The sequence below is a fragment of the Typopeltis vanoorti genome, chromosome 9, assembly GCF_054136105.1.
Source record: "Typopeltis vanoorti isolate ZY-2024b chromosome 9, IOZ_Tvanoo_1.0, whole genome shotgun sequence".
In the NCBI taxonomy this organism is placed as follows: domain Eukaryota; kingdom Metazoa; phylum Arthropoda; class Arachnida; order Uropygi; family Thelyphonidae; genus Typopeltis; species Typopeltis vanoorti.
Window position 1 is genome coordinate 18,889,017 of NC_143557.1, and position 26,465 is coordinate 18,915,481.

At 37.3% G+C, this 26,465-nt stretch overlaps 1 pseudogene across 1 annotated transcript in view; it reads right to left on the minus strand.

Moving 5' to 3' along the window:
- The window catches only part of LOC150102910 (dopamine receptor 2 pseudogene), a 289,605-nt pseudogene that overhangs the window by 53,964 nt on the left and 209,176 nt on the right, over nucleotides 1–26,465 (minus strand). The window contains exon 2 of the transcript XR_016548814.1: nucleotides 23,822–24,020. The product of XR_016548814.1 is annotated as a dopamine receptor 2 pseudogene (transcript). The remainder of the gene's footprint in view (nucleotides 1–23,821; nucleotides 24,021–26,465) is intronic.

The window sequence follows — 26,465 nt, forward strand, 5'->3', positions numbered from 1 at the left end:
TTTTTATTGTTACTCGAAAAGCTTCTTCAAATTGCCAACCTTTTGGTCCAGAAATGTTTCTGCACGGATGCATTACACGACTTTAAGTGAAACCGACCTTTTTAAAATATAAATAAATCTTCAAGGCTTTTTTGATTCCCTATAGGGAGCAGGCGAGGCCGTTTTAGCGCTAGCTAACTTTTGGAAACTAAGGGGGGGGGGGAGGGAAGAGTTCACTCTCCACCGGTAGCGAATCACAAGACAGCTGACCTAAGACTATATAATTATAAATGGCATCCGAAGAAGAGAGGCGAACAAGTGCGGCCATCTCGTCGTCCCTAACACAATATATTATTTGTCTGAAATAGTGTTTCTTCTACAGTCAATTTTCAAGAGTTTCCAGGAGAAAATAAAAACTTTTGCTTGTGCTCGAGATCGACTAACACAGCCGTTCGGAAGGGGGAAAAATTAACAAACGAAAATTGTGTCCAATTCAATCAGAAGTGCTGTTCCATGTTTTATTTAGATCAGGCGTGGCCAACTTCATTCTATACGAGGGTCAATACATGATGAGTGGTGGCGTCACGGGCCACACGCTTTTAGACAGAACTTAAATAAACTCTGCATTTTTTCGAGGCAATAATTATATGTATTGAATTACTATATTTGTAAAACAGTGTTTTACAAATTCACCATCAGCTAATGATTTTTTTGCTATCTCTTCCCTTACAACAAACGATGCCAAGAGCGAGCTTTTTTTTGTATTGATGTTGGTTTAGTAAAATAGATTTCTGAGCACTAACCTTTCTCTTCAATTTACGTACATACTTGTCCAACGTATTCTTGGTATTTAGCGGTACGGTGCTGTATGTAGTGGCGTTTGAGGTTATATTCCTTGTGCACAGACAATACTTGCAAACACACAAGACATTGTGGTTTGTTGTCGTTATTGTTCATAAACAGAAATTCATTTTCCCATTTTCTCCTGAAATGACCTGTTTTCTTCACAGATCTTACGTTTCTTACTCATAGTACACAAAGGCTGAAGTAACTGACCAGGGGACACACACTGCAACAATAACACTGTTAACTGTGAAACCGAGTCTCTGAAACTGATCACTGTAACCAGATCAGAGCAAGTGACTTTCAATGATGCGGTACTCTGGAGCGCATAGAAATCTGCCACTCCCACTACTACAACTCGCACAGAGAAGCAGCAGATTTTATAAAATGAGTAATCTTTTTAAAGCAATTTTGATTCGTGTTGAGAATTTAAATTGTTTCCGTCATCAGAAATAATGAATATAACTAGTATATCAATCAGAAAATCTGCGGTCGAAACTAATAGCTAAATTGATAATACATATAATTTAATATAGTTTTTATCCTGCCGCGGGCCGCACAAAATCACGTTACGGGCCGCTGTTGACCACCTATGATTTAGATCACGACGATAGCGTTGAAGTTAGAATATCAACCCTATGTTGCTCTTGCCTGCCTTTCATTCTTTTACCCCCCCCCCCCCCACACACACACGAGAGGCTGTATAACTTCTTGAACACAAACCGGTAAACCTAACTCATTATTAATGAAATAAACTTTTTGAATAGGTAAGGACCTTTTTAGCAATAAAGAAAATCGCTGCGCAATCTCCAATTTCATCCTTCTTTAGACGACCATCATGTTATTACTACCGAACTTCCAACCTAAAACATTTGCTTCTGATTACTGCAAGGAAGGCTCCCCGAGTGCACCGCATGCTCACTGAATGTACAGTATATCGGGCTGGTTTGAGAAAAGTGGAGAATCCACTTCCACATTGCACTGACTGACCTCTTATGAACGTATTCTTCTTGCTCTTATGAACGTATTTTTCTTGCATAGAGGGATTCGAACTCTTCAAAGGGACCATTTTTCTGCGTAGAATAAAACACTCCATCTAGCGAAAAATAATTTTCGGTCAGTGCGCTGTTCTCAGCGAGTGCTCAGAATCGTGTGCGCTAACCGAGCTTTATTTTTGAAAAGGGAAATGGGCGTGATAAATCAGGGACCAGTGCTATTTTTACGCTAAAAACCCAATTTTGTGGACGCCTCCTCAATGGTGAAAGAATACGAGCATCACTTCTTAAACCGTAGACAGCGTTAATGCAGCAATGAAGAGAGGGAGCAGATGAATTCCATTCTTTTTGCAATGAAGTCGATATCTGAAGGCAGGGCAAGAAATACACCGAATGGCGTTCACAGGAAAGAGGAATTTCGAGTACCCTAAATCGAGTCTTCCTTTAAGATAATGTAAGCCTTGTGCTCGGGAAGTCCGGTCACCTGTTCCTAAAATCGCTAATGACCGAATCCTGGCAACATCATCCTTCCTCGCAAGGTGCTTTTCTGATGCGTCTCCACATCGACGAACTTCGGAAATCACCCATTTCACGTTGTCGTACTCACTAGGAAAGCAACTCATCCGATTCCCACTCAACGGCATCAATCTAATCACTTCAATCCGTCCATTTCCTCATTTTTGCTTGAAGATCTTCACCCACACGTGTCCTCATGCGTCGTGCCTCTTACAATGAGGATGAGAGTTATCAGTAACACGAAACGAAGAGCACACTTCATTTGTTTTGAGGTTCCCTTGCATCATTTTATCAGAGTACCGAACTGAATAAAAATTTCATCAGATGATAGTTCAACTATTTATTCCATGTTGCCGAGATTGCAGGATGCAAGAAAGCGCTTAATACCTTGTTTATTTTATTTCTTCTAAAATTAAATGATTGCTATGTGTACAGTGCACTTCCTTACTAAGGTAAATCAGGTTATTAAAATCACGTTGAGTCTTCGAAAACAGCGAAAAAGGGAAGGGAGAGTCCCTTTAGTTTTGTTAAAGCAAAGAAAATATAAACAAAACGCATCAGTGGAAAGGTTCGCGAATGTTACTTAACCGCTGTTAATTAACAGAAAAAAGCATCAGTACACGTAGCGCTATTAATATCTGGGGGAGAAGAGATTCAAATTACCAGTGTATTCATTTCGCTGTTATTTCAGATGTAGCTTCATCAATATCGCACAGTATGCCCAAACGAAGTAATAATACGTCGAGGGATGTTAATAAAAAGAAAGAGCGAAGAGGAATAACACTTGAAACAAAATATGAGAAAGCTGAAAAACGTGCAGCCAAAAATGACTGTTAAAGATCTTCATGCGAAATTACCGAAGCACTTCGACTGTGTGTACTGTTACTTTAAACGTCACTTAAACTATTGTTTTCTTTACTTTCTTAATCTCATTCATTGTTTGTAAATATTGCAAAGATCAATAAATAAGCAAAAATATAAATCAGAAAATATAACATGCGAACTGTATATGTAAGGACAACAAATACTGCAAATGTATAATACTACTTTTTTTTCAAACTTAAAAAAAAAAAAGATTTTAAATATATGTAAATGAGCCTCAGTAGCTCAGCTGGTATAGACTCGCCCGATTATAAAGACCCGGGTTCGAACCCCGTCTATGACATTAACCTTTATCGGGTGTTTTTAATTAAATGGTGAGTTACCCGGTCACATACGGAGCTCGAGGGTTCCCGCCTTCCGGAAACTCGGCGTTTTCTTCCCTTCGAGAACAGTTTGCTTTAACCGTTCTCGAAGACCAATCAAGATTATTAATAAACAAATATTAACGTAGTCTTCTCTCGTTGTTAAGAACGTAATCCCTGTTTTTTGTTACATTACGTCTAGGGGAAATAAATTCCAGCTTGACGAGCCCGGCTAAGAACGAATTAACTCATAAGTCGAGAACTACCCGAATTCATTAAAAGTTACTTATGAAGTTCGAGTGTTGATTTTGTTTACCTTTAGATTTCATTACATTTAGTGGGGGGGGGGGGGGAATGACCGAAGTTATGTCGGAAACAACGTTTCAAAATTATAGAAAGATACATGTATAGCGAAAAAACAAACCACAGGGATCAACTAAACAGAGCTCGACAGCAGAGGAACTTCAGGTAATATGAAATACCATTTTGCGTTAGGATACCGAACCACATAACAGTTTGAATGGAGCCGAAATATAACGTTCTTAACATTACACAAACTTAACCCTGTTGCTTGCTTTTTCCATTCCGGGTATGTGTTAATCGTAAAAAAAGTTAAAGTAGTCACACTTTTTGATTTTCATGCACATGTGCCTCATCCGTAAGTTACAACAACGTGTGGATGAAGACATTTTTAGAGCAGGCTCATTACTGGAAATTTTTACAATTTAAAAATTAAAATTTATTTTTTCAGCATAAGCTTAGCAACTGGTTTGTCGCAGTTTAGATTTCATTTGAAGAATATCTGCAACGAAGGCCATCTGCAAAGGTGATTTACTTAACGCTTATTTCACAGACCTGATCGATGCTAGATCAATGTAGTCATCATAATGTTGTAATGTTTTCCAAGCGGAAAAGACTGGAAAATCTGTAAATTAGAAGCTGCAAGCTATTTAATAGCTCATTTTTAACTGTTCGTGATCTAGAAGATTTTATACCTCTTGACTTCAAACCAGTACTTAATTCCTATAGCCTCCAATTTCACACGCCCACACATGAGAATAGTTTCCTAAAGGCTTTGCTCGTCTAGAAAAACTGCTGAATTTGATCCTCCATTTTTCTTAACTCGCTTCTATATCGCTTTATATCAAAATAGTTTTACCAGTTTCTAAGACATTTTAGAGAATCGTCGGAAGAAGGTAGATCACTCTATTTTTAAGATCATTTTACATTCTTTTTTTATGAACTGGTATCATCAGGGTTTTCTTAAATCCTGTTAAGAACGAGGCAGTCATCAGCGATAAAAATAGAAACGAAAGGATCTAATAAATACATCTGCCACTCGCACAATGCCGACATTCTCTTGGCTCTAAGTCGGAGAGAAGCCTCATTATAATATTTCTGATTTCATTCTCGCAAGTAAGCAAAAAGCACGTGGCGCTCTCATTTCGTTTTTAGCAAAGAAACTTACCGATGGGTTATCTGACTAATACGTAGTTGTAATTAAATTTATCTGCTATGATTTCTTTCCATTTAATCTATATGGCTGCTGTCATTGCTAGTCTCGGTAATATCACGATAATAGTTTCAGCCAATATATTATTTACAAGTTTTCCCTTTTTTGGCGGAACCTTCAATTTTTTTTTTTTTCCTTCTTTCATCTTTATAGTTCGCCAGCTTATGTTTGAAGCTATGCTGGTTGTATTCATTGGCGATATTTTTTGGCTTTCTGGTATTATTTGTTTTTAAGAACACGTTTATTTATTTATTTCTTAACACTCTGCAGTTTAGGGTACTGAATGCCGTCATCTTTGCGTCTTTGGAAGCTGATAGCCAATGGAGTTTGACGGCTGCTGGAAAGTGATCTGTGACCGGTTCATTTAACACAGCCGGATGGATTTTAGTTGTACTTTTGTGTCCTAACTAATGCATGATCAGAATACGATCTAATCAATGTTTGTGTCTCCAATTAAGACAACCTTATCATTGGTATCATGCAGAATGATGTCCACTTCTCGTGGTAAGGCATGCAAGGACGAGATCTATCGATAACTATCATATAGAAATTGTAATTCTCTAATTATGTTAGCATTCGCTACTATTTTCATTGCTGTGCTACTAACATGAACTGTTAAACATTATTTTGCGAATAAAGACCGTTAATCTCCATCTCTATTATAATCTCTTCACCGATATTTTTAAAACTTTCTAGATGGTTTAAATCAGTTGCTCTCTCTTTAATCCACATTTCCGTGAATATTAATTTATCTATACTGTAAGTTAAGTTGTTCACGTCAGCTGTAAGTGCTCCATTTTATCTGCTATGTTTAAAAGCAATAATTTTGAAGTAGGATTATTAGTGGAAAGGGAAAAAAAACATCCTAATTTTATTAGAACATTTAAAGCTATGCATAATCAAAACATCTGTGTTCTCTATATCAATAACTGAAATACATACCTCTATGCTTTAATTTTTTTTTTTTAATTCTTCATATATTACCCGCCCCGAGGAATCATCTTCATATATTTATAGTACTTATTCTGACTCTCTTACTGCCTTAGATTTAAGTTATGTTCGTTTGTGTGCGTGTGTGTGGTCGCCTGTGCATTATGGATACGGCGCACGGTTTCGATGTCCTTCTTGTCATTAAAGTGGACTAGAATTTTGTACGAGATCTTTTCAATTATCTCACGTGTTTCCACTACATTCCCAATTTTCTGTCAATTGTTTGCTGGCCCAGATCAACTGCCTCATTAACTTAAACTTGAATTTTCTCGATAGGCGTTTAGGTTTTCATTTCTTCTGTTAGCCAACTATGGAGGACATGAAATGATTATTTTGGTAGATGTAAAGTACTTTGTAAACATTCACTTATTTGCTTTCATTAAATTCATGCTCACCCACACAGTAGCATTTGCTTGAGTGAATTATTTCCCGGCGAGCTGTCCGTTATGAGACAGAAAACTCGCCCGCTGCACTGTGCTTTGTTGGTCACTAAACTGACATGCACTGTATTTCCAACATCTGCTTGCTTTGGATAGTTTTAACTGACTTAGACATGCGCAACGAAGTTGTTACAATTAACGCTCGCGCTCTTTATAAGACATAATTCCAACGGCTATCTCCTCGAACATCTTGCAACCAACCGCCATTTCCTAAGATTTGCTCAAGATAATTATCTCACTCTTTGTCCTAGTTTACTTACCAAACGCAAGTGAAAAGGCTATTGCAACTGTTGTTCTCATTCCAAGGATTTGAAGAGATGCTTTCGCACACTACCTGGGGAATAAACGGCCACTCAAGATAAAACACATGACATTTACCACAAATAATAAAACTTTATTTTTAAAAAGGCTTAAAACGAAGCATTATTTCATAGCTACTTACTGCTACTGCGCCACCTGGCGTTCCCAGTGTATTTCCAATCTTAAATAATTAACTAATTGTATTCTCGTTGCGAACATTCCAGAGTTTATCTTCGGTCATCAAATTCTTCGCTTTCTTAGCCCCAAGAAATCCAGTTGGAAATTAACTCAGTATTTCATGTCACCTGTGTGAGATAATACTGGCGGTTTATTCAGGAATACTTATTCTCTGGGTAATTTACTTCATGCTTAATTCTGTGAAATATGCAATATTTTTCTTCCTTAAAACTGGTTACTAAACGCACTCTCCTACTACTCCTCTGTAGCGCCAGTCAACTAATCTATCTTATCTCAACAAACTTTCGGGGAACGCATTTTCTGCTGCTGCCTCTTATCGCTCTCAATTCTTCATTCCTAAAAACTCTCAGGCCAGAACTCTTACACAAATTCTTTTCCCATTGGAGATAAGTGTCCCGCACGGATAGACTTCTTTGTTTTTCTTCCTGCATAAGACTTTCTTAATTCCGCAAGTTCAACACATTTTCTAAAAGAGAAATTTGCTCTTTGTCAAAATTCTTTTATGTACCACCGGCCGAGAACTACTTCGATCCTGTTTAATGATCTGGGGAGAGAATATCTGTTCGCCTTAGCAGGGAACTTCATGGATGGCTACTGCCGGAAGAATCGTCTGTTGTTTCCTGTTAAAGTGGTTTTTCAAACTCGAACGGCAATTTTCCTAAAAATACGGAAACAGCCTATCAAGAGAAGATCCAACTATTTGAAGAACGTACCTTGGGAGTTGGTACCATTCTTTGTTTTTACAGCATAGTTAATTGGACTTCATGGAGATGTTCGTGTAATAATAATAATAAACAGCTTTGGTGAAGTGAGTGCAACTTTTATGAATTGTTTGAAATGTTGCATGACTCCAAAGTGTATACAACTGTTTTCGAAAGAACAGTACCTTATTAGTAGCCATATAAGTTGTGGGACCACTGAAGGTTACTCACTGAAGGTTTGAAGAGGTTTAAACTATCAAGTTTCTTCTGTACAGTCCAATTTTCCTGGATTATAACTAATCCCATCCACAGTAGACCTGTAACTGTTAAAACATGCCTCGCATTTAATATACAACTGGTTTTAACTTTTCGTGGGGAATTTTTAAAAATAAAAACTTATTTAATAAGAGTTTCTAGCTTGGTATTTCGAAATTCACCTTTACAATTTACTCTTTCCTTTTCAAAACGATAACTAGTAAAACCGCGCAGTCCTTTAAAACAAAACAAAAAAAAATGACATAACAGTAGAGTAGTCTCGTAATCATTCACGCCGCGCTAAATCACTATAACAACTCTGGTTATGTTTCTGATATTGTGGCTCTTATCAAGGAAGGTGAAAACCCTGCGGAAAATCATCTCCTCCTCCACTTCTTTGTTCGCAACAGCTAAATGTTTCTCAAGATTTATCTAAATCGCAGACCGCACGTCACGAGTGTGCCATTATTTCCACTATTCGATTCTCTCCATGCCACACGCCCAGGGAATTGATATATAACATCAAAAATACTTTGAGTTTATTAAACGGAGGCTGCATAAGAGTAGCTTTTGATATTGCCAAAATATAAAATAATAAACTGAAAATTTTAAAAACAAGGTTGTTCCTTGATTTGTCTGCTTTCGTGGAATGCGAGTTTACAAATATAGTAAATGAAATAAATTACAGTAACATGTGCGAAGTTCTGTTCATTCTTCCGCTTTCAAAAGTATTTGTTACTTCCCTCCACCCCACTAAAAACATTGATGGTGCTATGAAGGCACTGGAATAAGCCGAATACACGTTAGGTGTTATCATGGCTAGACGACGCTGTTCTACTCTGGGCAGAACAAAAGCACAAGTGTAGACAGCATCAGGAACTTAGTTTTTGATTTCTGTGATGAAAGCTCAGAGGCGATAATTAGTACTTAATACTTGGTAGGAAAAGATGATTTCCCTCAGATACAGGAATCTGAGCTAGGATATCGGTTTTCTCTTTTCTTTCTACTGTTGAATGGTATAGAAAATCGACAGGAATCATAAGCACGAAAGGAGGGCCAGGAAGTTGGTATATGCTACCAAGTTGTTGTTCTAAATGTAGATGAGAGCAAAATATGTCTTATAAAAACACTGAAGATAAAGAAATACGCTCATTCACATACACTTGATTATTTTCAAGATCTAAAACTTTGTTAGATTACAGGTCATAAAATTGAAATTTCTAAATTTATATCTTTTAGATAAAATGTATATTACATTAATATACATTTGGGGTAGGATAAAGTTTATTTATAGTTTATATTTCCTTTTTTTTTAAATAATAAGGGAATATTATACTATACACCAAAATTTATCGAGATATTACAGGTCTCCATTTAAAGATATCTTCATTTAATAAAATTTATGTAATATTTGCAGAAAAATTTAAATCATTCCAATATCATGGGTGATGATAACAGGGAAGCGTATAACATTTATAATAAGTGGCATTAAATACCTGCTACATTGTACTACCATCATTTCTATAGAGTAGTCTTTATAATTTAAAAAAAATACATACACCTACGCTATGTGGAAAATAAAATTGCTAAAAAAAGAAATGGAAAACATAATTAAAAAAAAAACTTACACATCGAACAAACATAAGAACAGAGAGAGATACATCAGTGCAAATATTTACAATTATTGGGGAATTTCTTTACTTCGTATTGTAGCTTTAATTCTTTATTCTAAACTGCTAATTATCTACATTTATTTTTCTTTTCACATTTAAATCATCGAATAAGTTTCTTCTCGAAGCTTATCTACAAAAAAACAAGAACAACATGCAATCTTCTCTCTCCCAAACTAATTAAACGATTTGGCAAGAAAAACGACGGCCGTGTTGAACTGGTATTTATATTTAACAAGACAAATCCCAGGTGTAAAGTTTTTTTTTTTTTTTGTTAACAATCGATCTGTTTTTAAATACGCATAAAAGTAAAATTAAGTACTTAATTAGTATTCGGAAACACTTTTTAGGTCTACAATTTTAGTTTTCGTCCATTAAATTGCGGCATAACTTTTATTTTTCAGATCTGAAGATGCAAGAATCAGGATCGCAGTTAATAACCAATGATTCCTTTAAGTATTAAATAGAAAGATTAAATGAAAAGTATTAAATAAAAATATTTATCACTCAGATAGTTAAATCCTTTATTGGCAGGACCATTAATTATTGTTACATAATTGCAAAGCAGCAAATTATCTTTTCAGGATTCGCTTCTGAGGGATTACTGTTAGCAAATCTTACAAATATTTCGAAATAAAATTCAATAACAAATTCAAAAAAACTTCTTTCAAATAAATGCCACTAGTGGTGCCAAAGAAAGCTGCTCTATGAGAATGATATTCTGACTCTCATTTGCTTCCCCTCAGTTTTCCGAACTGAGAGGAAGCGCCCTCCCACCACGAGTGTGCTCGGAATTTCTAAAGCATTCTAACTTGCAAAAGAGAGAATATCTTCCCCAGTTATCTTGAATGAAGGAGTACAATTCAATATCTCGTCTACATTTTGCAGCTAGTTTTCGGTTCAATAATAATATTTCTAATGATGAATTTCGCAATCGCAGGCCCTAGAGACTCGAAGCGATATCTAAATCGATTTTTCATTTTACACTTTGGTCAGAGTCATTCTGGTACAGCATTTCTCAATTGCTTCTTTCCATTTGTGAAACTGCAAGCGATATTGTCTTGGGATTCCAGCAAGCACACCTGCCGACGTGAATGACATCGTAAGTGAAGAAGAGAGGAGAGAGCAAAGCACCGACCACAATACAACAGTTTGTTCTTGTTCTTCTCTTACAAAAAAAAAAAAAAACAATGTGCATGTGTTTTGCGATCTGGCGCAACACACCTTTAATTTCCTTGAAAAGTTCATGTTGCACACATACTGAAGAAACGTTTGATGTAAGAAGTGGAAACTAATGTCAGAAGTGGATTTTTCCGTTTTAATTAGTGTTGCCGAACATTTTAAAAGCCTTTCTAGGGCTAGATCTGGTCACCTGGATTCTATGAGTGTGAAATGGAGAAGAGGATCCAGAGGCAAGTGAAACTGTGGAAGACCACAAACTCTTTCTCTTTCTCTATATGGGAATAAACTAAATGTCTGCAGGCTTCAAAGACTAGTTGGTAGTCAAAAAAAAAAGATACACATAATAGCAGCATACATGTTATTAAACGAGTTTTATGGGACTGTCACTGAAGACTTATCAGTACATGACAGGAAGAGAGGTCATCCATGCGAATTGTAAGTGCTTCGTCAATGAATGAGTTTAAGGAGAGGTATTGTGTGAATAATGGAGTCTTTCCTGATATCAGGATAACAGAAATCTTTTCAGCGTGAAGATATTTCTGCGGTTAGCGGCGATTTTGTTTATACTGAATCGTCAATGGTGATACTACAACAAGCAAACTATCCCACCCATGGTACTGATGTACTATAAGCGGAAATATAAAGGCTTTACACTAATGTATACTAAAATCTTCAGTGGGTGCGTTACCACAAACTCTTTCTCTCCACAAAAGAGCAACCGGTCCCATGTTTCAACAGGGTCATCATACAATTAATGAAAATAATCAACTGCACGTAATATTAATGCTGCTTTCCATTACGAAGTAAAGCGAACTACTACACAGTGAAGGTTCACTCGATAACTTAATTTATCGCGACTTTCCTTCGTCTTCTTTAATCTCGTCTCCACACAACAAAGCCACTCTTCATCCTCTTGAGTAAAAGCGGTGCGGTTATCGTGCAGGAATTACTCGCCTTTAAGGGCAGGGAGCAGAATCTCGTGCAAGTAGAGATTTATCGGCTACTAATTCCAGAACCTCTTAACTGCCGCGAGTCCATGGATACATCGCGACTTCTGTGGCTCATTAAGCTCGAAATAAAAATATCACTCAACTAAAAATAATATTTTAATAACGCATGCCCTTAATAGAGTGTCCTCTTTCGAGCTCCAATTATGTAAAAATTTCATACATTTTATACTGATCAATATGTCTGGAACGTTCACTTGTGATTTATAGCATTTCTTAGTTTTTTTATGGTATTCATGCTTTTAACTGATAATCAATTATTTTCGGCTTACAAAGGCCAAGAAAAGACGAAAGAATCGCATTCTGAGGAAGAAAATGTTGATATTGTTATACAAAGGAAGCACATCCTTCAACTTTCTCAAACCAATGTACGCTTAAAAATGAGCCATTATTTATCAATCACCATTTATCTCTTTAGGTCTCTCTTTTTATTATTTCTAATCTGCACCATAACAGGATTTTTTTTATTCAATACAGAATAGATGAGTTAATCTTTGTAACTTTTTTGCAAGTTCATGCGTAACTAATTACGTTAGCCAGATAAGCACACATCATAAGCAGATTACTACGAAGGCTGATAAAAGATTTCAAAGTCATCAAGTTTGCCGATTTTTCAGAAGGAACTTTGCCAATGCAATTCACTAAATCTTGTGGGGAGACTGAACAAATATTTTGATCACATTCGCAATTCTTCTGCAAGATATTAAGTTGTATAACAAAGTTACACGTTAATGCTATTTAGAAAATTTAAGATCGAGAACCCACTGAAGTCTGCAAATTTGGTTGATGTTTTCCTTAATCCACTGTGCGTGAAGGCATCTCCAACACTTCACTGTGAATAACCATGTCCAAACAAGGGAAGATGTTTGTAATGAGTACTGCCCTAGAATAGGCGTATTTGCATGTTTCCTTAAATGGTGATTAGATTTCTGACTTCACCCATCATTCAAGGAACGTCTCACTATGAAAAAGTGTTGATCTAATTTAAAACATGCAACACCCTGACATTTGACAACGCTTATCGGAGTTTCGGAAGAGAAAATGATATGTACTCCGTAACGATGTTGTCTTCGAAACTTTTGGTTTTCAGCCTTTTTTTTTTTTTTGCAAATGTTGCTCTGATAAGACAACTTCACGTGTATGACGCAAGAACTTGGAGAGCAATCTTGAAGTTTCGATTACAGTTAGATCACATACTGTCTCGTGAAATTTGGTACCCACCCCATCGCTAAATTGGAGCGATAACTGCGATTTGACAAAGAGAAATATATGATCACATGAAACAGTTCACGAGAAAATCATGCTGTTGTGTCTCCTGTTATCTTCCACGAAACTCAAATATGAGTGACCAAATAACGATCGAATCAAACCTTAGTCAATAAACTGACTTTCACAATTATGGAATAATTTTTCTTGGCAGCTTAGACAAAAAATTACTCATGTTCCATGCACTGTTTCTTCAGCAAGCGAACTCGTGATCCCAATTATATTGAGGACTTCAAGTTTTTCATCAATAAACAACGGAATCTCTTTGTTAATCAATTCACATAATAGTCTCGGCTCAAAATCTTAGATTATGAACCATCTAATGAATTTCAAAAATCACATACACCACCGTGTATCCTCGTTCGAGTCATCAGATCAGCGCTAACTGAATGTCAGAGACAAGCCTAACAGTCTACAGAATTTGCTTTCAATGCATCAGAATGCTGACTGCCAGTTTTTGTACCATTCTTCCTTCAATACGACCGCAAGTCCTGGTACTGTTGTTGGAGACAGCAGTCTAGTCCGTCATCCAACGTTCCCGTTCGTTACAAAGCTCTTAATGAGATCAGCACTCTATCCTGGAGTTCAATCCACATCATTTTTCCTCAAACGTTATCGGAATAAAAACTGCATTATGACGTGCCTTTTTATGTCAATAGATGTGCGGTTGATGTAGGAATGTTTGCCCTTTTATAAATCAATATGCAGATGACGTGTGAGGACAGGAATGGTTTCATATTCCAAGGCGGGTGTTCCAATTATTCTTTCAGCAAAATGAATACCTATTTGAACCATTAACTTAACTGTAATAGAAGTGAACAGTCGCATTAAAAAATGAAAGTAATGAACTGCGTTTATTTCTTTAATGACAACCGTCAGTGGGTCGACCTGCGTTTTCTTAGAACCCTATCGAATTCTCACGGAACTGTCAGCATGAAACCGATGATACGTATGGATGTCTTCTTGTCAATTAAGGTCTTTTATAGTCGAATATTAGATCGGTAATCAATATTACTTCGCTGTCATCAAGCGGGTTTCCGACATCAGCTAAAAAAGAATCGCCAATTATCGATAAACACTTCCAAGTTAATGGAAATCGCTGAACGGTTCCTTCCTTGTCGACACGCAATTATTGCGTAAGAACATTCTTTTAACTTTTTTTTCAGGTAAACATTCGCTGTCTAAGTATTGAGGCATTCAGTTTTTCATCATTTGCTGACGAGACTAAACAAGGAGAGAAACTGCAGTCCTTTAGGCTTAGCATTTGGTAAGCCAAAATGAATTCAGTTACAGAGTTGGATGAGATATCTCAATTAATCCTTTAAACTGAAATATTATGCGCTACATGATTTTATAAATAAACTAACTTGTCCTTATTCGCAGAAGGACGTTGGTGAATTAAATAACTCATCCAGTGTGCCGCAATATCTTAAGTCTGATTTTAGGGATTCGAGTGAATTAATAAAATGTAATCTAATCAACAAGAAGGTTTAATAGTTTACTTAAATAAATACAAATGTTTCGTGACAAAGTTTATATTTCATGCATGAGCCTTTTTGCTGTATTGTTTGGTGGAATGGAGACGATTTTATATATAATCAGAGAGCGTTTTAAATATTAATTTTAGTCTGTGTAAAACAGTAGATCATTTAAATCACCTAATTTGGTTTCCTCCACCTAATCCTGGGTGTACATTTCTATTCATACGACAGGTATCTTTAAACAATGGATCCGCTTGCTATAATAAAGGACGGTATCTCATTCGTTGGACACTACGAAATTAAAATGAATGTTTACTGCGCATTATTTAAAAGCATTTACGTAAATTTGTCAAGTACTTTTTGCATAATGCATTATTAAAACCCATTTTCCAATTCGTGTAACAGTTCAACTAAGAATCAGGATGGCTGAAGGGAGAACAATTCCTTCACAATAAGCCGTGTGGACTTGTTACTAGAGGAGTCGCAATCAGAAGTTCAGAAACTAGTTGAATGGGGAGTCTAGCAATGAGCGTGTTACATGCGACACCCAAGGCAAAATCTCAGCTCTCCACATCCCTCGTCAATTAAACGTGTTACGAAATTCAGTTCATACTTATAACCGGTTCTTCGACCACCATCCGCTAATTGGATCTTCAATCCTTTTGCATGAGTTCAGATGCAGTTGACGGTACCACAACCTCATTGTTGTCTTGCCTATTGGAAACCAATCCCAAACAGCAATGTCGTAAGCAGAGAATGGACGATACATCTCCATAGATACAGCAACATTCCCTCTCGTACGAATTCCATATAAACGTATCGTTAAATGCAACCCAACTAAACTGATTTAATGACTTCTCTTTCAGAATTACTGCACTGTAATCGACGTGGTCAAGTCATCTCGTCCTTGTTCAGTTGGAGCCATTTTCTTCTGCTGCTTCCAACAGAGAATATTAATTTTCCACACCTTACCGTTGAGCCTGTATCAGCAAACTATGGTCTATTCAATAAAACAAAATTTTTACTGCCATTTCCTCTGTGCACTTTCCTCTAAGTAACTAACCGAAAAAAGCGCAGGCAGGAAAGTGAAATAAAAAGCAATTCTGTCTAATTAGAAACTCGCCACTCGTTCATCAGTAATTCTTTGGGCAAAAAAGGGGAATTTTGCATATTATAACTTTCATTTCTATTATTTTTTCTAATACATGTTTTCATGATTACACTCGACACAAAAACACTTTTATTATTTCGAAAAGTAATTAAAAAAAAAAAGAAAAAAGGCGGAAACAGTGAACGAAAATTTAGCTGTATTTTGTTGAAATGTTTCATGAACGTATTTCAAATAATATTTAAAAAAATCCCGTGACAAGTAAGATATCAACGCAGCATTTATTCGTGGCACCGAATTCACAACTGCGTTCTACAAGAGGTAAATGAATACGTCGCCTTAAACCGCTTGTCCATCCTGACAATGCATCTGACGTCTGGAAAATGGATTCTTACATCACCTTGTGCTTTCACGTTATTTTGCCAAATGAGAACAATTTTCCCCACCTCAGCTTAAACTGAAACGAGCATGTCGCTGCAATTACGATGACCCGCAGTTTTACAAATGAAATTTGTATCGTTATTGTGATTTCATAATTGTGAACAGAGTGACATAATACACGGGGCAAATGCTTCAGAATGCACATCGTAATTTTACTTAGGAAATGTGTAAAGTCGCTCTCAGGAAAGAATGACACCCGAGTAAACACGGAGAAGGAAATAATGGTCCATTTACCAAGGAGCTTGAAGGAGGAGTTGCGAGGAAAACACGCGAATGGCTTATGGGGAAACGACATTTGGAAAGCGCGATATTAAGCCTTTTCAGGAGTTAGAAAGGTAAATCGAGTGGAAATAAAGTAGCATTATTAAGCAGAAACGACATAAAAAGAAGCTGATGTGGTGGAAATGCAAAGGGTGGGTGGAGTGATGTATGAGCAATAGAGCGCGCGCAAGCTAGAAAATGTACTAGTTTCATTAAGTAAAGCAAAACAGGATTATTAAAGGAAATCTTACGGAGTTCTTTACGTGGCAAGAAACTTTCATAACTAAAACATTATCAAATTCCTGGTAAGTACTCTCAATGAAACATATGGAAATTAAAAGCCAAATAAAATGCGGGTTCGAATCCCGCCGCGGGCATGAATGTTTGCGATTGTCTGTGAAAGAACTAGTGGTGGTAGTCGGCGGTAGATGGCGTTGGATATTGAAAGTTGGTGGAGTAGTGAGACGAGGTTGTAGAGTTAATGCCCTCCCTCGACGAGTCTTTGGACTCCCTGGAGGTGTGATGTAATAATAATAGTATACTTCTCCAGTTTCTCTTCAGGATCCTTTTTTTACGCTGATACTTCTCGTTGACGGTGCTCATCTTGAATTTTGCTGATGTTCAGTTTAGTTTGAGTTCTCTAATAGAGCGAAGCCCTTCGATTATGCCTATTTAAAATCTTACTTTTCATCTCGCAAAGAACATCAACTCATCACCAATGATAACTTTCCAAATAAGCTCAGCTTGTTTGAAGTACAATCTCCTGGCACCTCCATACGATACTGCCACGTACTCGCCTTCATTGGGTTTGTATCTTGAATTAAAAAAAAGGTATTACAGGCTATGTATCAGATTAGTGGAGCTGCGTTTCTGGAGATGGGGCTAGATAAGGGATGATGTGTGTGATAGTGGTTAAAGAGTTTAAGTTAGAGAACTTGCAATACTTAATTTCAACAAAATACAGCAAAAGGTGGCAAGAAAAATGACATTTAATGAGTAGAGATAAAGAAATTGTCATGGCTCTTTGATCGGAGCTCGGAATTCCTGCGGACGAATTCGATTTCCAGGATTTCTGGGTAACATGTGAACAGTGGAATATTAGGACAGATTGAGAGAGTATGGGCTGCCGAGTTTGATGAATAAGTGGAAAATAGGGGTTGTGATGAAAGACATTGGGTTAAGAGATTCAAAGGGAAGATACAGTGGAGATTTTTTTAATTCTTGGAAGGGCTGAAAGAAAGAGCTGCGACTCAAGGAAACTAAGTAAGCGCATGAATAGCAAAGAACGGAGAGACTTTTCTCACATTGCCTGAGCAGAATACGTTACTGTCTACATTGCATCACGCGACCAGTATTATGATTCCGCGAAGAGGCCGTGTCGGCCTCTTCGCTGAAAGGCAGACTACATAACGAAATAGCAGCAATTCCATCGAACTCCAAGCACTGAGTATGCTTTGAAGTTATTGTTGGAATAAAAAGCAATCATTAAAACCTAATCCATCTCTAATCCTAATCCAACTCTGAAATTCATTCCCAACTAGACGCGATAAAAACAAGGGAATCGAGTTACTTATAATGTGAATCATGGGTTATCTTTGTGTCTAGTAACAAAAACTCTTCCTCTAATGCAAGATGAACGCGATACCGTTTCTATGGCAACCATACTTCAGGTTTCGTTTTTAGTGGATAAGTGTTAAAATGCGCTTTTGGTTTCATACCCAATCTAATTCCACTTTAATTGTTCGAGTCTTTTGAATAAAAGAATTTTTGTGACGACCCGGATGTCTAAATATTTCGTGAATATTATCGAGTCTTAATAATCAATACTTAATTTCAATTCAAACATTTTCTGCAGGAAATATTGAAAGATGCAACGGATAACGAACGTGTTTAAAAATAAATTATCTTTAAATGGCCGACACTGGCGCGCTTATTGCGAAAGAACATTCGGCTCAGTTCACACAAGCTGACCGAGTTTGTTCAATGCCAAACTGTTTATTTACAGCAGACATCTCCCCTGACGACCGTCTGACGCGAGCACACTCGCTTTCCAGCAGTTATTTAGGAAATTAAATTACCTGCCATATGCAGGAATTCGCGAATACGAAAGGCTGGAACTGGTTGCGCGACTCGCACGTCGCTTCCGTAAACTATGCCACTTACGGCATTCCCTTCAAAGAGCCGGACGGAAAGTTCGTCACTTGACAGATAAGCGCTGACGTGAAGTTACCTTGTCGCGAGCGAATGCCAAAGCACGCGGGATAAACAGCGTCAAGCCACCCAGAGCAAGATATTTTTTTAATCTGTAGACTTTATTCCACCCCCCCCCCCCCACCATGTTCCGAAAAGTTTTGGAGTGATTTCCCTCCGCATCGACGTATTCAACAAACACGCGGCAGGTGTCGCGATCATGCGATACTTGCGCACGACTTTATGACTTCATAAACTCGAAGAATTTCCTTGTTAGCATCGCGTAGTAAACAGTGCAGCGATCTGCGGGAAATGCCAAAGCAAGGACGCTTTCAACAACCCTTACGTGGTGCAATTTTGATGCGAGTTGTGACCTCGCTCTTAATACGAGTTTTTCAAATTACGTTCTGATTGACAGTTGTTATCCAATCGGTTGTTGGGATACGAGAGGTGAATGAGGTCACAGCGGAAGCACAATATTTCTGAAAAGATGAATTTCTTAATAAAGGGAACGTACCACCCAACTTGAACTGTTTTTACTCCGGAAACAAAACATTTTATCAACAAAGTATATTCTAGAACAAAAGGAAGAAATCCGTATTCGATTTATGGGCTAAAAAGTATGGTGAACCCCCCCCCCTCTCTCTCTCGTTTCTAAATAGCAACAGTGCAGTGACGTCATTAATGCCAAAGCACTTGAACCAAAGCGTCGATTGGCTTATTTATTGTTGTAGATCCTATTTATTGACATTTTAAAGATAATTTTTAACCTCTGTGAAAACTTCGCTACTGGAAATGGTCCGCCAAAATTAGTATAAATACTAGTTTTATTAAAGATTTTAAATAAAAAAAAAATTCAATAGCATTTGCATCAAATCCCGATTATTTAGTTTGAGAAGTATCAGCCTACAGATCCCATCCTCGTTGGCTGAGAGCAGAGTGAAAAACGTATCCACTCTCCAAATCAGTAGGGTTCGATCCTAACTGAGCCGCGAATATCTTTGAAGTGGTAGATTAATTCCGCTGTCCGTTTTGAGCCCCCCCCCCTCCTTCGCCGCTAATTAGGGACGCGAGCTAGCTTTTAAAGAAGGTCCATGTTTGGTCGCTAGGGCAGGATTCAAAATTATCTAAACCTTGATCTCAATCGGCTAATGTTCCATAATTTGACAAGTTTCCTTGGATGGGATTCACATAACAAAAAAGCATCTCAAAAGATAACAGCACAGAACTTGACACACTTAAATCAGAAATAAAGGCAAATAGCTTTGATAAACGACCCTGAAAAAAATTCAGCATCTTTGAATATGTGAAGCACTCTTCCTGTTCAAAACCCATTTTAAAATTTGCTGCAAAGCTTCAGGTGAAAGAGGGAAGCCGGGAATTCTATGAGAAAGGCCACATGCATGTAAAACACGTTTTATTTTTATTTCTTTCTTTTTCACCTCATCTCGCTTCTGTAACATTAGCAGAGGAGTTCAGAGTGGAATCGAGATGGTGTTTCGTACGCGACTGTTTCATCACGATATTTTCATTTTGCAATCTTGAGATATTTGCAGCGCATGAATTGGTGGAAAGCAATTGCATACAACGGTAGAGAAGAAAAGGTGAATCGAGTTACTCAGAAGAGATCGTTAACAGAAGTTATTGAGGCAGACTTCGATGAAGACGGGAAGTGTTGTATGGACTTCCACTTTTCCTATTGGATGGATTCGGTTTAAGTTGATTGAGACAGCTGAAGCAACTAGGGCCGTGTATATTGTCTATCAATTGTGTGTTCTTTGGGCGGTTAGTCCGTTTCACAAGAAAACAACTTCTTGAAAAGAAGAAATTATCCATGTATGAGATCGGCAAACTTCCCTTCCGAGAAACAGACAGGATTTGAACAAAATTTTCATTAGATGTCGAGACATACTTGCCTCTGCCCTACCGAGTAGATTAACGCTAACTCCAACTGCAGTCGCCGAGGAAGGTGAAGGTCATTTCACTAACCCCTTAGTTAAACAGAAGGTCATCCATTCCCGATGGAAGCGACAGAACAGAAAATTGACACGTGCTATCAAGAGAGTGAGAGAAATGCATTTCATTTAAACTTATTTTTTCGTAACGTGCGAGATAAAATTTAATGCTAACAACTTAGAAAACATGAATTGAATGAACTGTCTGATAAATCCGCCTCCAATTTTTAGTTTTTGTTTCCTCGTCAGTATTTGTCGTGATCGTACAACCAACCCCCCCATTTCAAATGGATTTCCGACAGAAAGTACATTCCGCAGCTATTCGGTTTCTTTTTCAATCTTCCACGACATTGAACGAGCTCCGCTGTTTTGGAGGTCGTCATAAAATATTCACTGGACTTGGGGCAGTCCTCGCAATAATTCCCCTTCACGCCCTTATCAGGAATTCCTCAGAAGAGATCCAAGTTTTGTTTCAACTGCTTTATTTTTAGTCCCGATCATTACGCTCGATCTGGTACGCTGCCTAACAGCTGAATAACAAGCCCTTGATTAGTCTAGCGGGGAGGATGACCTTTTTCCTAAGCTTAGCTTCACTTAACGACGTAATCATATCATTTTTTTTTTGTTTTATTACTACGGGGATTATTGGTTCTTGTGAAGGTTTCTCTGCACAATATTGGTGTGTATAAGCATTTGTTCTTAGAAAATGCAAGCCCTTTCCATTCCATATCACCAAAGTAAAATTATATTTACATCTGCGAACGTCATTTGTTCCATGAACGAATATTTCTCTCTTTTGCTTTATTTCGTTCCCATGGTGTTTAATGATATTAAACACCACGGGAACGAAATAAGAGATTTCGTTAAGTAACCGATATTCTCAGGATTTCAAGGCAGCATTTTTAGAGCACAAACAACTTAACTGCACTACAAGGCATTTCCAGTTTATGTTGGAAACAATTCGAACTGCAACCGACAACGGTCAGGTTGATATTCGTCTTAAAATAGACCTTCTCCGATATTTTGAAAATTAATACTATTATAAATGAGGTTTGAGGAGTTTTCACTGCTGCCCCTGGCTCTAAACATATAGTCTCTCCGATTGATATCTAACACTACTATAATTTCTTTTTGCATTTAATGCTGTTTTTTTTTTTTTTTTTTTTTTTGTGTTTGTGTGTATCAAAAGAATGATATCCCAGTCTCGACTTCTAGAATGATGGTCGCAAATGCGTTTCTTGGTTTTTCTGAGGCGGATGTTAACAGATCTTCGTATCCGTCCAGGCGTTCTTTCAACCTACTGTAAGTTAAGTTGGGTCCATTGCACTTCTTACATTCCCGAGTGTAAAAGAAGATGTAGTTTGTTCTTTTGTGATCGGTGAAGGCTGTCAGGAGTATACTTTGAACGCGTAATGGAAGTTATTCAGTTATCCTTTCAGATGCGCCACGAATACAGGAATAACTGTTCTTCATCTTGTGTACTCAGGAAAGCGGGGAGGGGTATTTAATCGTCACTATACGAATAAAGCTACTAGGTAACAATATGGCAGCCTTAAAACACTGAGAGCCAGGGCTATTGTTCTAATTACGCGAACCTTGCCAGAGAAGTACATTCCACATGTTTTTAGCTAATGACTTCAATCCATATAAAATAAATTCAACACTAAATTCTCCTCCTCAGACACATAAGACAAGGCACTATTAATGTTTCACTTTATCCCTGGCACATTTAAAAATAGCCGAGTACTAAATCAATACAATGCATTCAGAGCCGCGCCAACCCGAGGGTGAACCGCACCCGGGCGGTAACATTGATATTTTATTATTGTAGCAAATGCCACATGCAATTTCTTTTAGTTATTTTTTTAAGGGGCGGCCGATACCCTTGGTGCGCTCCTGAACGCATTAAACCACACTTCGAACTAGCAACTTTCATCATCCATTCACCGAACGACAAACTTCATCTTGGTGTATCAAGTACCGTGCACACTTTATACAAATCCTCCTCGGTAAGAACACACAAAACAGTATACTAGCTATCATTATGGCACGTTAGGGGTCTAGCAGATCATGCAAACTACAGTACTACATACCAGTCGCTTACAAGCCGAACAGATTACTTTTGGAGTCAGAAGCAGCAAATGCAACATTACTAAGCTAAAAGACATCCTCAAACGCTTTTTGCTTCCAAAGGTAATTGGAGGCGTTCTTTCAATCCCAACTAGCTTTTTGGAAATTGCGATGGGGGCTAGTCTACACTCTTAGCCGTTACCGTTGGCTGACAATTTTAGAGGAGTCGGACTGAGGATACGGCATATAACAACGACGCCACGTGATCCTGAACCTTAACTTTCGTGATGTCGTTGCTTATGAGAGTTCTATATTTTTTTTATTGTTAATTTAATTGAATTTTTCCTAGCCAGTTTGATTTAATCTCATTCTGGGATTTGATTGAAGAACCTCCTTCTCTTTCATGACACCGGATAACTGACCCTCTGATGTAAAATATGGACGTTCATAAAGCTTTACTCGGTGGTGGATGGAGTTGTAACCTAAGTCTTCCCAACCTACGGAGGCTCTTCTTAAACTGATGGCATTCTTAATACATTCAACAGACTTCCAGAAACGTCCGCGAACCAAAGTAGTGCTAGCAGTTGGATCAAAATACCGGTTTCTACAGGCTTAGAAATTTCGGGGAGGAGTTCACGTAAAGGAGGTGTTATTTCATCCGCTCCCTCATTACATTATTCTGCTTCAAAACAAACTTTTGCCAACCCTAACTAATCGATTTCATACTGCAGTCGGGTCATCAATATTTAAGAAAGCATCGCATTACTCGTAAAAAATAACGGTGCGCATAGACCCTCAAGAATGGATGGTAATCGTCCCGATAAGTTTCAAGCAAAGCAGCATCCAAGATGGAATTAAGATTGCAGATTATTTTTATCCGGATTAAGACAACGTAACTTAGCTTAAGGAGTGTGCACGCCTTTGTTTTTCGGTTGTGTTCCCATCGACAGTTTTCGGACTGTGGGTTGTAAACAAAACCCCTTCTGGTTAGTGGTTTTCATTAAAAGGGATCCAAAAATGCTCCTTGGCTCTAACAGGCAACACCAGAACTAACCTCTTTCATATCAACGAAACGCATCCTTTCCACTGCCCCAAAGAGGCGTCGCAATTGCGATGTCAGGAGTACGATTTTTTTTTCAATTAGATCTAATTTTAGAAGTACTTCAGCATTGAAATATCCAATTCATTAAATTAGTGAAATTTGGTTGGAGGAAATAGTCATGAATCATCATTTAAAAACCAACATTCTTATGTATAACATAACATAATACTTTACCAATAAGATTCCATCATATTTTCTTAGAAGAATCAAGGATTTAGCAGAAACGCTATTTATCGCATTCTTTCTCCGACTCAGTGCTCAAAAGCCGAGGGGACGAAGCACGATCTTTACCACTGGTGATGAATTAATAGCTTCAGGAACATTCACAATTCGGGGAATACACAAAGCTACGTTTTTAGTTTTTCTTCTTGGTCTGGAAATAAAGAGAAAAAAGTAGTTATTACTATAAAATAAAAAATAATTAAAGCAATGTATTCAAGGAAATTTTTTTCCTTAAATACCCTTGGTGTTTAAGGAAATCTGTTTTCATCTTCGGCAACAGATGACACTGGCCATGCGGTCAATGAATTGGAATGAACACGAATCTGATGAACACGAAATCCTTCACTTTTAAATTAAAGTTTCGTTTCATAACAAGGATTTTTTGTTTACCCTCCCTAAATAAACTAAAACACTTAATTGATTCTTAAATAGTTACTTCGGAACCAATATATTTAGGCCATTTTTTTTTTTTTTTGTTGTTAGTGATTATGTTTTAGTTTTTTTCATCTGTGCAGTAGACGAATTTTTTCATCTTTATCTTCGTAAATTACGAAGGAGGGTTTACGATAACCAGAGCCGGTTATCATCTCTCACGCACACAAAAATATCGGCCCCAAAAGATTGTTTTACAGCCTTTCTTGTTGATACAAGATGGCAAAAAACTGCTTAATCTGACATGTTATTTTACATTAGGAACTCGCAAAAAAAAAAAAACTGGCGAAGAATTATGGCACATATTCGTGAGAGGGAGCCATGTGCGTCATTCCAGCTATTGCTGGAATGACGCGCATGGTTAGTAAGACACGTAGAATAATGCACGAAACATCAGTGGCTGACAGAATATCATCAATATGTCATAACATTTGCGAAAGGAATTTTTTTTTTCTTTTTTGGTTTCTGAGCAAATACAAGAGAATAACTATACTGTGCGCATTAAACTGCGTAATTAATCCTATATAGTTCTAATGCCGTAGGCAGCACGCGACCTTATTAAAACTTTTTTAAACTGCATTTCTTGAAAGTGCAGTCCACATTTAGATTATCTGAAGATTATAGTTGTGCATGAAGAACCAATTAAACTCCCACACTGCGTTTAAAATAACACATTAGTTAGACTAAATCTTAAACTGCTACAGCAAAGGCAGTTACACGTGCAGCAGTCACGTGAGCAATGCGACGTCAACAATTAAGTTTTTGGTGTGAAATCAAAAAAATGCGTTGTGTTTAATGATTGTTTCAGAAGATCTTCGATAAAACAGCTGCGAAAAGAAGATATCGGAATTTTTCAAGCCACTTCATCCCTCCATTGAGCAGAACGGTTGTTTCACACCGGACGACGAAACTCATCTTTCGTCGAAACACATTTGCAAACATCCGTGCCTGTAGCGAAATTCAACTCACGGTTGGAGAGCGAAGCTGCTGTTCACTCAACCAACCATGTCGGCATTCAGTTTTTGCATGCACGATCCACGATTCCGAAGTTCTGATGTTTAACACTTTCATTGCCAAGCTGAAAATTGGAATTTCGTGTGGTGGCCCAATTTTTTTTATTTATTTTTATTTAGTTAGCGACGCCCACGCGATAACGCGTGATCGGCCGTTTGGTGAGAACTCGCATCGCGCGATTGGCAATGAAGGTCTTAAAATTAAGATTTCACTAAATCTCGATTGATAAATTTCTGAATGACTTTTCTGGGAAGGATCTGCACGAATTGTTCGAGTAATGTTTCCTATTTTTGGTTTCTTAAAGTTTTAGCCAAAATTGAAAGCATAAAAAGAGAATCCAGTTGTCTTAACATTTTCTTTAATAGCTTGCAGTGGGTGCTCGTTTTAACGAATAAGAATCGTGCATCTTTAAAATAACTAAGTTATTTTAAAACATTAATGCGACGCGAAAGCCTTTTATTGTTAATAAGATTTTTTTTTCTATTTAAACAGCTTCATATGTTTTTTTTTCAGTAAATCTTAAATAAAAGTGTAGAATGCAATTAAGACAATCTTCACACTGTATTGTATGTCTCTCACATCAACAGTTAAGTTCATTTTTGTTCAAATAATACGCGCCGTTGTTAAATTAATTAACCAGGCGGTTCCGTAGTCGGCTGTTCATTGTGTGTGTGTGTTTGAATCCTACAATGGATGTTTATGAACGTCTACACAACCATTGTTTACTCGGGCTCTGAAGAATTAGATGTTTGGTTTTCAGAAAAAAAAGGTTTTCTGAATATCCACTTACAGTATTAAATGTTTCATAAAAGGGGAATTAATAATAATTAAAAAAAAACAATACACGTGTTTCCAATGTGATGATTCGGGAAGAAATTTGTTTTCTCACTTTATTCCCAAATTACAGACAACGAATAATTTGTGTCAATTAATAATAACTAGATGCAGCATGTTTGGACATTTTATCTCCACAGTACATTCGATTTTTTTTTTCTTTTTTTTTTTTTGTAAGAACAGCATCCTTAAACTGACTTAAGATCGTGCACAGTTACACTAAGCGATGATGATTTTCATCTGGCTGTCATTTCGCCATTTAAACACAATAAAAAACAAACATATCGACGCAGTAATGGACCTTGTAGTATAAAAG